Raw genomic sequence first — 14,927 nt, forward strand, 5'->3', positions numbered from 1 at the left:
AAGACAGATTTCTCCTTTTTTTCAAATCAATTCCTGGCGTTGGCTTCAAATCTTTGTCAGATTATCGTTCTGTGTAAATAGACCCTAAATTACTTCTATTTAAAAAAAATGTCCAGTCTTCCAGTACTTATTAGCTGCTGTATGTCCTGCAGGAAGGGGTGTATTCTTTCCAGTCTCATACAGTGCTCTTTGCTGCCGCTGTCAGGAACTGTGCAGAGCAGGAGATGTTTTCTATAGGCATTTTCTGCTGCTCTGCACAGTTCCTGACATGGACAGAGGTGGCAGCAAAGAGCACTGTATGAGACTGGAAAGAATACACCCCTTCCCGCAGCACATACAGCAGGTGATAAGTACTGGAAGACTTGAGATTTTTACATTGAATTTTTACATCTATACAACTTTCTCACAGCAGTTGGAGTCCCCCTTTAGCATGTAATAGAGGGGTGTAAATTATGTACTTTTATACTCATGACATGAATTTTATTAACCAGTCACCCTCCCCCACCCCCTCAAAAAAATGTACTGAAGAATAGTGCCAACATGCACCAAAAAACAACAAAAAAAACACAAGCACTCAGTTACGCTGACAGGAAAAGGCGCTTAGAAGGCGACAACAAAAAAAATAAAACTTTGTTAAAAAAAAAAAAAAGTTCTTCTAGATCACAACTACAAAACCGCAGAAGAATCCGATTTTCCAAGAATTTGTATGAAGAACAAATAAACTCAGAATAAAGACACCAAGACTGGATACAAAGTAGATGTGTCAGTGATGAGGACTGCTGGTATTCCAGGTGCTGGGGACGATCCTGTTGCCCAGGGAGGTGAAAGGCTCATACAATGCTCCTCTAATAAGGCTCATTAGTGTAATAAGGCCGTCTGTTGTTATGTCCTCCATTTCAGTAATAATAATAATAAAAAACATAAGTTGAAAAAAAAAAAATCTTAATCAATATGATCCATTCTCAGGTCTGACCTCAGTGGGAGCCATAGACTACATTCCACTGGTCATGAAAACCTTATTAGATCCAGGTTACTCTGAGAAAAATCCTATTAACGCATCATTCACAATGAAGACTGGATTTTACGCATCAAGATGCTCCTGGAGTATCCTGGAGACGATGGATAGACAAACTCTAACCCCGTCATTATAGTCCACTTCTCCTTTGTCCATTCCTACGAGTTCTACAAATGATGTGTACAAATTTGGCTGTCCAAAAAACAAGAAAAAGGAAAAAAAATAAAAAATAGAACCTCCACCGTCATCATCAACAAAGAACAGGCAAGATCTATATAATAAGATCTGCATCCCAGCCTACAGAAGATTTTGGCAGAACTTGCGCTTGAAGGTTACAAGCTATGGAGACCATCAACAAGGTAAGAAGAACACTGCGTGCACCAATAATATGGCTGATCGAACCATCAATTGGCAAGTTATGGTGCGTTTACACAGAGAGATTTATCTGACAGATTTTTTAAGCCAAAGCCAGGAACAGACTATAAACAGGGTGCAGGTCATAAAGAAAAGACTAAGATTCCCTGTCTTTTCAAGTCCATTCCAGACTTTGGCTTCCAAAATTGGTCAGATAAATCGGCCTGTGTAAACGCACCATTAGGGGGGGTTATTAAAAGGGTAAATCTTTTTCTTTCAAATCAACTGGTTTCAGAAAGTTTGATTTGTAATTGACTTCTATTTAAAAATCACGAGTATTGCCATACTTATCAGCTGCTGTATGTCCTGCAGGAAGTGATGTATTCTTTCCTGTCTGATGCAGTGCTCTCTACTGCCACCTCTGTTCACGTCAGGAACTGTCCAGAGCAGTAGCAAACCTTTCCTGCTCTGGGCGGTTCCTGAAATAAACAGAGTTGGCAGCAGAGAGTGCTGTGTCAGCCTGGGAAGAATACCCCACTTCCTGCAGGACATACAGCAGCTGATAGGTACGGGAAGAGTGGATATTTTTAAAAATAAGTAAATTACAAATCTGTATAACCTTCTGAGACCAGTTGATATAAAAGGCAATCATTTTTTCTCTGGAGTACCCCTTTAATCATTATCTGATGTATCTAAGAGCTAGGTAGGAAACCTACAAGGGAGCCAGAACATGCAGATAGGAGTGGAGAGTGAGGGAATGCATGAAGGTGAGAACTATAGTATAGCCTGTTATAGTAGCGTGGTCACAGTACTACAGAGCCATAATACAGCCAGGTACATGAGCCCCAACACAGAACAGAAGCTTCTCATTACTTCTGACCAGAGATCAGTATGAAGGGGGATCAGGTCATTTTGCACTTTTCCCTTTGACATCAAGGAGAAGCCTATGTATAAGAAGAATTATTCGGCCGTCAGACCCCAGTCATTTTCTCTGGTGAGGGCAAGCTCAGTCAGAATACGGAGTTGTCACTTAAGTGATATATTCTTAGATATTAACATCACCTCAGACATCAAACCACTTCTTTGACAGAGACGGAGAAAAGCCTTAGATGTTGTGCGTCACCCGACATCCTTTCCGCTGGCCCAAACGGCAGAATGTCATGTATATTTCATTCAAAGAAGCCTAAGATCTGGGGGGTTTTTTGGATGAAAGGCAAAGGGGACACCGACCAAAGCCGTATTGTGCAGATGGAAAGTTTGCAGCAGGGCTGCTCATAGAAGTCAGGCCATGAACTTCTGAGAAGGGACGTCAGCGATATTAAAGGGGGTTTCTGGAGAAGTATATATCGTTTTTTAAATTTCTTTTAAAAAGTTATATACTGTAACTGTAAAGAATTTTTTTTTATGTTTTCATTGACTGGCAGCAGTAATAGGTGACATGGCCCTTCTGCTGCCACCAGTGGCGGTGTCTGGAATTGCACGGCTTCAGAAGCCCCCTGTTCCACCACAGTTAGATATCCAGACAGACAGCTTACTAGCACTGCATGCAGCAGCATTAGCAATATCTAAGATGGGCCAAGAATAGAGATGAGCGAACCGGGTTCGGGTTCGAGTCCATCCCAACCTGAACTTTCGGCATTTGATTGGCTGGGGCTGCTGAACTTGGATAAAGCTCTAAGGTTGTCTGGAAAACATGGATACAGCCAATGACTATATCCATGATTTCCACATAGCCTTAGGGCTTTATCCAACTTCAGCAGCCACCGCTAATCAAATGCCGAAAGTTCGGGTTGGGATGGACTCGAGCATGCTCCAGGTTCGCTCATCTCTAGCCAAGAACTTTTAAATCTCTGCAGTTTCCAACACAGCCAGTGGTGGCAGCAGAGGTGTCATGCTGCTTTCAAGGCTGGATTCACACTGAATTTTTACGATCCGTTTTTCTTCATCTGTTTTATTAAAAAAAAGGATGCGTGTGTGAATGCATTTTGATCCGATTTCTATAAAAAAAATAAAGATCCTTTTAGTGTACACAAAAACGTGGTTGACCATGTTTTTGTATATGCTAAAAAAAACGACACGTACACAACCAAATGGCCACCAAAGTAATGAATGAAATGAGTGGATAAGGGTTATTTTGTTTAAAGGGAACCTGTCACCCCTCGTCCCGGCGCAGAGCCCGGCTGACCCCCCGGTGGAGACCCTTATACTTACCCCGTGCATGAAGTCCCGCTCCTGGACACGCTCCCATTGCCGAGATATCGCTGTCAGGAGCCCAGCGCGCGCTCCCAGAGAAGAGTCCGACGGTCATAGAGAATAAATGGAGCCATCATTCTCTATGAGCTTCGGACTCATCTCTGATGAGCGAGCTGGGCTTCTGACGGCGATATCTTGGCAACGGGAGTGGGTCCAGGAGCAGGACTTTGCGCACAGGGTACGTATAAGGGTCTCCACCGGGGGGGTCAGCTGGGCTCTGCCCCGGCATAGGGGGTGACAGGTCCTCTTTAAAGGAAAAACATCTGGGGGGGGGGGGGGGGGGGAGAATCAAATAACTATGTATTATTATATCAGGGCAATACAGAGATCTCTCCCATTATCTACTTATACCCAAGACAGTACCAATAACACAAGAGCATCCTCTTTAATCAGTCAGTCTAGAGGAAATAAGGCTTTTACACCAACACAGAAGAGGATTCTTTACTGTAAGAGCGGTGAGACTATGGGACTGTCAGCCAGAGCAGGTTTGTATCGGGACCCCCAGAGATTGCTAGAATGAAGGAATAGAAGTGTGCAGCAGTATGTACTGTGCTCCCGATCTCCGCTCAGCTATAACCAGCAGCCTATGGAATCATAATGAAATTCTATGGAGCGTCCAGCAATTCTGTACATCAGAAGTCCCATAGACTTCCATTATAATTCTTTAAACTGCTCACTATGTCTAAGGGCCCTATTACACCAGCAGAATATCTGACAGATTTTTTTAAGCCAAAGCCAGGAATGGATTTGAAAAGAGGAGAAATCTCAGTCTTGCCTTTATTACGTGTTCTCTGTTCCTGGCTTTGGCTCAAAAAAATCTGTCAGATAATCTGTTGGTGTAATAGGGCCCTAAGTAGAGCGGAGATGAATGGGCACAGCACCCGCTTCTGACCCTTCATTCTGGTGATCGGCAGGGGTCTCAACACCCTGACCCCATCTATACAAACTACAATCTGACTATGACATGTCAGAACTTTGTTACAATGATAGTTGGGAAACTATCAGCAGGTTCAGAACCTGCTGTTACGTCCCTGTAGGCGCCTACCTCCTCTTTCTGGCGCCAGTCTTGTCATTTTTCTAGCTGGTGATGTTTTGGTACCTAAATAAAAATGCAAATGAGTTTCTTTGGCTCTTGTCAGGGTCGTCCTGAGTGGCAACTGACCCATCCAGTTTGTCGGTACCCCTACCCACAGATAGGGGAAAAATTACCCAAGGTGTGCGGTGGTGTGTGTGTATAGGTACAGGTGCGGACAGAAGATGACAGAGTCCCGTGCTTTAGTATAAAAATATAACAGCTTTACTGTAAGGCTTCCCAGTATAACTACACGGTTTACAAACAGTGATCTTGACACACTGGAGTGCTTGACCTTTGTGCTTAGAGGAGGTGCTTGAGAGAAACAAGAGAGGTGCTTGTAGAGTAGAAAGTAGAGGAGAGGAGTTTGCCATAGGATCCCCAACCCAATGTAGCCTTGTACTCTGCCGGAACTTTTAGTAGATATTTTGAGTGATACTTATACTTGTGTTTAGACTGTGTCTGACCACCTTCTGCCCCCTGGTATTGTAGAAACTGTCCCAGTAAGGTAGTACAAGCCCCAGCTGTGGTTATCTGGGTGTAGCTAGGTGTCCAAGGTTTCCCAATTACCTGCACTGCGCGATAGGATATGTAGGCATTCTGTACTGGCTGCTTTGTCATATTCAAGCTGGTTCCTCTCTTGTCAGGATACTGCCCTGCTCCTTTTAGACGTAATGTAGGTCAGGGTGTTCCTTGGTTATTACTGTCCCTTGAGCATGCTTAGCACTGCATAGCGAGGATACTAGTTTGGCTGGAAGAACTGTTGGTCTCTAACTGGATCTTTTCAGTTCAGTGTCTAGACTAGACTGCCCTTCTGTTCCTGACAGAGGTCCTGGCATAAGCCAGGCTGTGGCTTAACTTCGACAGGGACTGTCTTGTTTGTGTCCTTCCTCACTGAGAATTTCACTGTTAATACTGACTGTACTTCCTCCACCAGTAAAACTCCTCCTAAAGGGCCCTTCTGTATGCCTGTCTGTGAGTGGTGGGGCCGGGAGCAAGAAGAAAGATGTTATATAGAAAGAAAAGGGCACCTCCTATTGGTCAGCATGGAACACATGACACATATAAAACATTAACCCATGACTACCTTCAGCTGTGCATATAAATAAGTACACAAGAAATACTGACACCTAGTGGGGAAACCTAATACACTTCGTCCACCACTTAACCTGAGAGAGAGCTTTACGACAGGTGCAAAGAACACTAACAGTGAGACACCACGCAAACAATTAAACACATTCACATTGCTTCTTATGGTAAAAAGTGCTCGGTTCCCAGAACAGATGTCAGAAGTACCATTGTGTTTACTGCTGGATGCAGTGTTTTTAGAAACAGTAGCAACCCTGACCCCTGCAGGCAGTGAATAGGTAGTGCCTGATGAACTTCAGTACTGTACACTTGTATGGAGTATCAGACCAGCACATACCGTCAGTCAGGTGATCTTTAAATTGGTTTAGTCATTGTACTAAAAGCAACATCACCACACTGCAGAACACTGTGTGGGGACACCTAGATGTGTTTTGGCCAGAGTTCATGTACACTGGGTTGGTGTTACCACCAGTCTCCAGCATATATGCATCAATAATGAGGAAAACCTCCTCTCACAGCTATTTGCCCCCCATCTGCTCCATGTTGCGAGCCGCGGGGACAGAACCTCCGTCAGGCATGATGACATCATATCATCACGCCTGCAGGAGAGGTCACGTCCCGGTGTCCCATAGGCTGGTACAGAACATCAGAACATCAAACATCTGGGGCAGAACATCAAACTGATCGGTCGCAGCTTCTAGGGATATTAAAGTGACAGTGTCACAATTTTCACCGGGATCCCCGTCACCTATAGCGGGTTCTCACGGCACCCTGGTTGGGAACGCTGGCTTAGTGTAACCCATTCCTTGCTGTGCTGCTGCTGTTTCATTCTTTTCTGTTCACATAACACATTGCAAAGCCAGTGCATCAATAACCCCCTACCACCCACCTGTGTACTGTGTAAACCATTCTCCATAACAATGCCAACCTGTGCACCCTTTGTGCATTTGAAACCCTCAAACTCAACCTGCAAAAAGGGGTGTAATGGGGAAGATGAGCTGGACAACCTCCTATGATCTATTATTTTGGGGATATTGACCTTACCGTGGCACATGGATTAATTTGGAGCATGCTTGCACTATATGAATAAATTATTTTGTTGCATCCTTCTTCCATCTTATTGATCTTACTTCAGTCTAATACAGTCTTATTGATTTATTCAGGTCAGGAAAACTTGCTGTGTATTGGTCCTGGTTCTGCTCTGTTCATTAGCTTTGAGGTCGGACAGTGCCCCAGACTGCTGCCGGCAGAAGACATGCTCCTGCAGGTTGTACGATCTTCTTCGTGGCTCGGGCAATCACGCTGCTGGGATTTTGACCCTGGGGAAAAGGAAGAGCAATATCCAGACCTTACAGACACGTCTCCAGAGGTTGCTTCAAGGCTCGGGCAACCAGGCCGCAGGCATCCTCACCATGGGGAAACGAGCTGAAGACACGCGAGAACGCTGCTGTACAGAGGATCAATTGATAAATGGCTTCATCTCCAATACGCAGTCTCCACACTCCTTATGTCCCACATTGATGGAGTTAGCCAATACTAGCAAAGGTTCTGCTTGTCAGAAAAGCCTTAACATGTAGCAGAGACTTCACAGGCCCTTTACTAACATCCGAGACCAAGACTAAAAGTTGACTGGAACCATCCCTCTTAATTCGTCCAAGAAAAAAAAAAAGAATATAAAGTTAAAAATATTGCAATAAAATCACCGTAAGATATGTACCAGGTGTCTGTATAAAACTATATCATGTCTGTATCACTGCAAGCTTGCAATATGTCCGCTGGCTATGTGTTAAAAAAATAATTGGATACTACAGGAGGTAACCATAAAAAGACTACATTATGGTCAAGTGTATATATTATAGACATGCAAGAATAATGTTACGATTAGAGATGAGCAAACTTCAAACACGCTCGTGTTATTCCGAAAATTTGAGTCATATTGGATGAAAAAGTTGGATGCAGCCCTAGGGAATCCTGAAAAACATGGATACAGCCTATGGCTTATAGCAGAGATGGGGAACCTTGGACCGTCCAGCTGTTGCAAAACTACAATTTCCATCATGCTTGGATAGAGGAAGTTTTAGCTTCGGCTGTCTGAACATGATGGGAATTGTAGTTTTGCAACAGCTGGAGGGCCGAAGGTTCCCCATCCCTGGCCTATGGCTATATCCATGTTTCCCAACATTGCATCCAAAATCTTCACTCAGTGGTAATCAAATGCAGAGAGTCCAGATTCGGACAACTGTGCTGGAGGTTCGCTCATCTCTAGTTAAAATCTAATACTGGGAATGTTTTTTTGTATATAAGGAAGGAGATACAGTTTTTCCATGATTTAATGCAAATAAAGTCATACATAAAAAGCTTCTATCATTTCTGGGGTGATTACAGCAAATTGATGTGGGCTCCATGTTAACTGCTCATCCTCAAGTCTATAATAAAGCATTTAAAGGGTATATTCACACGAACGGGCTCACAGCGAGATTCTCGCTGCGAGCCCGGCAGGTCCTGGCAGTTCCCACACACTACATACTTGCTTCGGTCTAAACGACCGCAGCGAGTATGTTATTCTGCCGCCCTTAACCCCTTCTGCTCCCGCCCGGCTCCCCCGCTGTAAGCATACTTTACCTGTCCTCGCTGCACGGGTCTGGCGTCCTGCTCTCCCGTCCGGCCAAACAGTGGTTGCGGCTGGGCAACACACTGATTGGCCGGACGGGAGAGCAGGACGCCGGACCCGTGCAGCAAGGACAGGTAAAGTATGCTTACAGCGGGGGAGCCGGGCGGGAGCAGAAGGGGTTAAGGGCGGCAGAATTACATACTCGCTGCGGTCGTTTAGATGATCAAATTTCAAGGGGGTTTCCCCACTAAGGGCCCTATTCCATCGAACGATTATCGTTCAGATTATCGTTAAATCATTCGAATCTAAACGATTATCGTTCGTTTGAATAGCAGTTAACGACTAACGACCGAACGAGAAATCGTTGATCGCTTAATAAGACCTGGACCTATTTTTATTGTTGCTCGTTCGCAAATCGTTCGCATTGAATAAGACATAGTTCGGTCATTCGCAGTAGATACGAACGCAATAGCGAAGAAAAAACGATCGCAAATATGATCATAAGTAACGATTATCGTTCCATGGAAATGAGTGAACGATTTCAGGTCTTTCGCAATAGCGGTCGTTTGAGATCGTTTATCGTTAACGATTATGCGAACGATAATTGTCCCGTGGAATAGGGCCCTAAGAAAGGTGATTTCAGTATATGCCAACACTCAGGCCTAGACATGAGCAAATTGCCTGTCTAAGCGAAGTGCTTTGTTTAATCGGCAGCTGCTTTTATCAGCCTGCTGCCTTTCAACTCTGTTCCAGTCCCTGCTGCTCCTCCCTGTTTCTTCTTCTCCCAGTTTCCCAGGACTAGATCCAGCTTTTCCCGACATTTGTAAGAAAAATCGTTATTGCGATCGTCTATAAGATCGCTTAAGCCCATCTTTTACATAGGGTAAATCTTTGAAAGACTGTTTACACAAAGCGATCTGCGCATTTTTAGCGAACGACGATTTGAGAACATGTTGAAAGATCAAAATTAACGATTTCTCGCTCGTCGCTTGATCATTTGCTGTGTTTACACGGAACGATGATCGCTCAAATGCGATAGTTGCGATATTGTTGCGATATTGCGAAAAGTTGAACGATAATCGTTCTGTGTAACCGCAGCATCACACTACGGAATACGCGTGGATAAGTTCCGGCGTATTCCGTCGCTCGTATCCGCTCAGGGCAGCGTGCATCTCCGATTCTGCCTTCCGCCGAAAGAAATTAAATGTCCATTCTTTCGGCGGATGGCAGAATGTGCCCGGCCATAGAATGGTATTACAATTCAGCTCCATTCACTTTAATGGAACTGAGCTGCAAAACCCCACACCCAACCTGAGGACAGGAGTGGTGCTGTTTCTGGGAGAAAGCAGCCTGGACAACCTTAACCCTTTCAAGCAAAAGTCAGTACATTTACTGACCTGCTTCAGATGCTCGCTGTTTAGAAAAACAGTGACCGGAAGCTGCAACTAAACTTTCAGCTGATAGCTGACAGTTTAGTGTAACTGCCACTGGACCCCCAAAGGGGGTCCAGCATCGGCAATTGCTTGCTTTGGTGGATCAGTAACGGTAATTGGTTTTGTAAAAAACACATAGGATTACATTGGAATCTCTGGAAAGAAAATGCAAATTTTAACTTTTCACTCCTACTTTGCAGTAATTCCTGTGAAATGCAGAAAGGGTTATATAACTGAATGAATGTAAATTTAAATACTTGAAAGAGTGAAGATTTCAAAATGGGTTGAATTGTGGGGGGTTTTAGTATACAGGCCTCTAAAATATACTCCAAACTGAACTGGTGCCTAAAGAATTTCTGAGTTTGAAATTTTCACAAACATTTTGAAAATTGCTACTAAACATTTACGGCCTCTAACATCCTAAATAAGTAAAAGCATGTTCACCAAATGCTTTTAAAATAAAGTAGACATGTTATAGATATGAATTAATAAATAATGAATGTAGTATTACTATTTTCCTTATTGGCAGAGACTTTCAAATGTAGAGAATGCGCTTTTTTTTACATTTTTAACAACATTTTGGAGTTATTCACAAAAAAATTCTAAAGCTATCAACTCAAATTTACCACTAACATAAAGTAGAATATGTAACAAAAAAACAATCTTGGAATCAGAAGGATTGGTAAAAGCATTCCCAAGTTATTGATGAATAAAGTGACACAGGTCATATTCATAAAATTTGCCTTGGTCCTGAAAGGGTTAAGCTTACTGCATACGATTAACATATCAGATGTTTATAATTCGAGTCCATCCGAACCCGAAACGTTCGGCATTTGATTAGCGGTGGCTGCTGAAGTTGGATAAAGCTCTAAGGTTCTCTGGAAAACATGGATACAGCCAATGACTATATCCATGTTTTCCACATAGCCTTAGGGCTTTATCCAACTTCAGCAGCCACCGCTAATCAAATACCAAAAGTTCGGGTTGGGATGGACTCGAGCATGCTCCAGGTTCGCTCATCTCTAATGATAATATATATGTGTGTTTTCTTATAATGCACTAAAATGATTGCCCAAATAGCTATGTAAGGAATCCCGGAGAGCAGAGTAACAAAGCTCTCAATATACAGACCAATAGTAATGCATTTTGGGACATGTCATGTTAGTGTATGTAATTTGCTCTTATTAGATTCCAGTATATGGGGAAAAGGTCAAAGAGAAAGCTTATGTACTGCAAGATACCAATATGATAGGGAGTGAACTACTACATAAACAAAATTATTGTCACCGAGAAATCAATGTACAAGTCCGGAAGAGTTACTGAGAGGAAGCAGACGGCAGGAGAAATCCAGGTTATTCTGCACGGCTTACTTTATCACCTTCCTCTAAATTACAATGATTAAGGCGACGTCCCTGATAATTAGATCATCTTCTGCTTTCCTGGAAATTGTCTTATGCTTTACTTCCAAGAAATAACAGAGCAAAGCGGAGCATTATATAGTCTATAGGGACAAGTTGTACAGCTAAGAAAATTGGAATCATTTCTGGCAATAAAGTGACATTTTTATCATCATTTACCTCTAGGGTAGTGTGGTGTACGCCCCGGGTTGATGTTATATCAGAGGAGCCAGATGGTGAAGTGTGACTCCACTCCGGTGGTGGTTGGCCGAGATACAGCCGGACCTTGGGGTGTTACTTCGTGACGCCAGTGCCTGGAGGGCACACAGGTTTGATGGCACGCCTGATTTTAGTTGACAAGGCCGATTGTACCTTTTTCCCCTGTGGTCAATGTCCTGCCGGGCTTATATGGGCTCCCTTGGGTTAATGTGATCACGGATTGGCCAGAGCGGTGTAGTGACCCTCCCGGATTACCGGAACCACAACCCACAGAAAGGGGAAATGTCCCAAGGTTATGGTGTGTGGTGTGTCGGTGGAAGGCGAAAGATCACAGGGTCTCTTTAAATTAAATAAGCTTGTTTTTACTGAAGAGTACATGCTTGATGCAAGGTTACAGGATTATGATGTCTCTCCTGATAAAGCACTAGATAATATACTTGACAATAGTTCTAGACAAATATTTGATAATACAGCAACTAAATCTGCAGTAGAGATGTAGTGTTGGTACAAGAAGTAGAGTGGCAGAGAGGAAGATGTCACGAGAGTTCCAACCCAAGTAGTACTGTGCTCTGCCAGGATGTTGGAGGATGAGGTAGAATACATAGAAGAAGAACAACAACAACAACAATTGTGCCTGTGTATTGACCTTGAATAGTCTTCACACCCCCTTATGCCCACTAGACTCGGCTGAACCATCCTAGAGGGAGACACAGGCCCCAGACCTTGTTACCTGGGATGAGCGGAATGCTGAGGGTTCCCTGCTGACACTCGCGCTGCGATATAGAGTTCCTGGGCTTACTGCAACTTTGCTCTATCTGGATCAGTTCCTAGCTCTTTGGCTCTTGTTGAGGATACTGTCCTGCACAGTTACTCTCCTTGTCCACGGCGTGGGTTGAGGTTGTCTCTGGCTCTTAAGAGGGGTTTAACAGTGCATAGTGCAGTGTAGCGTTAGTGCTGTCTTGCGTCCTACCCATACAGGGTTCTAGCTAAGACTGACCCTTGAGACCTGGCAGAGGGCCAGGGCCCAAAGAGGACCACTGTAGAGAGCTGTCTAGCTTGCGTCCTTCCTCTACAATGTCCACCATGAAAGACTCCTGCACTTCCTCCACCCATGTGACTTCCTATCTCCAAGCATCTGAAGTGCGCTGTGAGTGGGTGAATAGTGCAAACAGAAGAAGTAAAGAGAGAGCTGATAGGAGAGGAGAAGAACTAGTTTCCATTGGTCTACAGATTCGTGTAACACAGAGGAACAATAACCCTTAATATACTACAGCTGTGCGGCTTCCAAATACACATAACTAATACAGCGACATCTAGTGGTGAAACTTTAGTACTACTTTCATCACCACACAAGTACAATAAGTACAGACTTTTGCTAAGGGTGTATGTAACTGTACCACCCGTGTTAGGACACCACAGTAGCTTCACACGTACTGGATCCGCAGAGGATTTCACGCTGCAAGTTTGCAGTGAAATCCACTGCAAATACTGGTAGTGTCAAGTTCAATGGGGTTACATATACTTTAACCCCCCGCCGCCCGCAGCCCCCGCCTCGGCTGTGTGTGAGGCTCCTGGCTCCCCTCGCTCCCCATCAGCCAATCAGTGCACGGCAGCATTGATTGGCTGATTGGGACTGATGGGAGCTGGGAGCCTCACACTTAGCTGTGGCGCCGAGCTGGTAATGTATGCTCCAGGTCGGGGGCTGCGGGGGGTTAAAGGGGCCGGGTCACATACTGGCAGCGTAATAATCCACAGCGGGTATGTGACCTATTCAACTTCACACTACCAGGATCCGCAGCGGATTTTGCTACCAACTCGCAGCGTGAGATCTGCTGCGGATCCGGTACATGTGAAGCTACCCTTAAAGGGGAACTCTGGCTAATTTTTTTTTCTCTTTTAAATCAACAAGTGTCAGGAAGTTAAATAGTTAAAAAATACATTTTTGACACCGGTTGATTTGAACACCCCTTTAACATTATATGACCAGAGTTGTCCTAGCCTAATAGGGAGAGATCAATCAAACCAGGCCAGTGGGGTAGGTAGAAGTCACGGTAAATCCCCTCAAAGACTTGGAACCCCATTTTAATGCAATTATATTTGAAATTGTATGAAACATATGCCATTGAGGTTGTCAATGTATTATGCTGCCCTTGGTTAGCTTCCAGACACTTTCCTCTCCCAATTCTATACTAGAAAACACAGAACTAAATAAAGTAAATATAGGTCAAGTGTACCATAACTATCAGCATGCATGGTCTCATCCTTCCACCAGATCATCAAGGGGACTCCAAAATGCTATCAGACCAGACATAACAGGGTGTGCTTCAGTGAATCAACATCACCATCATTTTTACAGCCCATTACACTGTGTCAGTCTAACAGAGTATGGAAGACCTAGAGGAGTCACTGTGACTATGAGAAACTGTGACGTGGCTACAGAGAACTACTGTTTCCATCATTACAGTAATACACACTGGACTATTGGTCACTGTGTGGTGTCCCACAGTTAAGTGCCCTAGGCACCTGTCGCAAAAGTTCTCTCTTCAGTTAAGAGGTGATGAAGGTAGCTTTCTAAAGTTTCACCACTAGGTGTCAGTGTTACTTTTAAGTATTGTTTCATTGCACAGCTGAAGTAAGCAAAGGGTTACTGTTGTTGTTTAACCATGTGGTCTGTGCTGACTTATGAGAGATACTCATTCTTCTTCTACCTATCCCTGCTCTCCACACACACACACACAGCGCCTGGGTAAGTAAGAGTTAGCCCAGTGTGGACAGGAAGTCAGTTCAGTCTAGTTCAGACAGTGTGTTAGTGAGGTGGTGAGACACACATGTATGAAGCAACCAGAGACACTCCGTTTCTCCAGTCTATCTATTATATCCACTATGAAGTGCTAGACACTAAACAGGGAGAAAATCAGGGATAAACCCAGCTCACGCAGAGAACCCCTCTACAAAGTGCAGGGCAGTATCTTGATAGACAGAGGAACTAGCCTGGATAGAACAAAGCTACCAGAAGGTCTATGTATTTTATTTCGCAGTGTAAGTAACCCTGGGAAGTCTCGAACACGTAGCTTCACCCGGGTAACCACAGCTGGGGATTGTATCACCCTATTAGGACGAGGACCTCGACACTATAGGGCAGAAGGTGCTCAGAGTCAGACTATAGTCTAAACATGGGTACAAGTAAACTTCTCACTCTCAAGTCTCAAGTGTTTCTCTAAAGTTACGGCAGAGCACTACATTGGGTTGGAACGCCCTTGACAAATTCCTCTCCTCTATGCTCCACTCCTCTCCACTCTGTTCTCAACTATACAAGCACCGCTACAACTACCTCTATTGTATTCTACTCTTCCAAGTATCTTCGCAGAACAGATCAAGTAAAGCACTAAAGTCTGTACAAAGATTATCTATCTACTGCCAAAGTGTTTTATATTATTCAGAGACTGCACAGTAAAACTTCTATTTTTTATCACTGGGACTCAGT

This window comes from Dendropsophus ebraccatus, chromosome 14 (genome assembly GCF_027789765.1).
Source record: "Dendropsophus ebraccatus isolate aDenEbr1 chromosome 14, aDenEbr1.pat, whole genome shotgun sequence".
Classification (NCBI taxonomy): domain Eukaryota; kingdom Metazoa; phylum Chordata; class Amphibia; order Anura; family Hylidae; genus Dendropsophus; species Dendropsophus ebraccatus.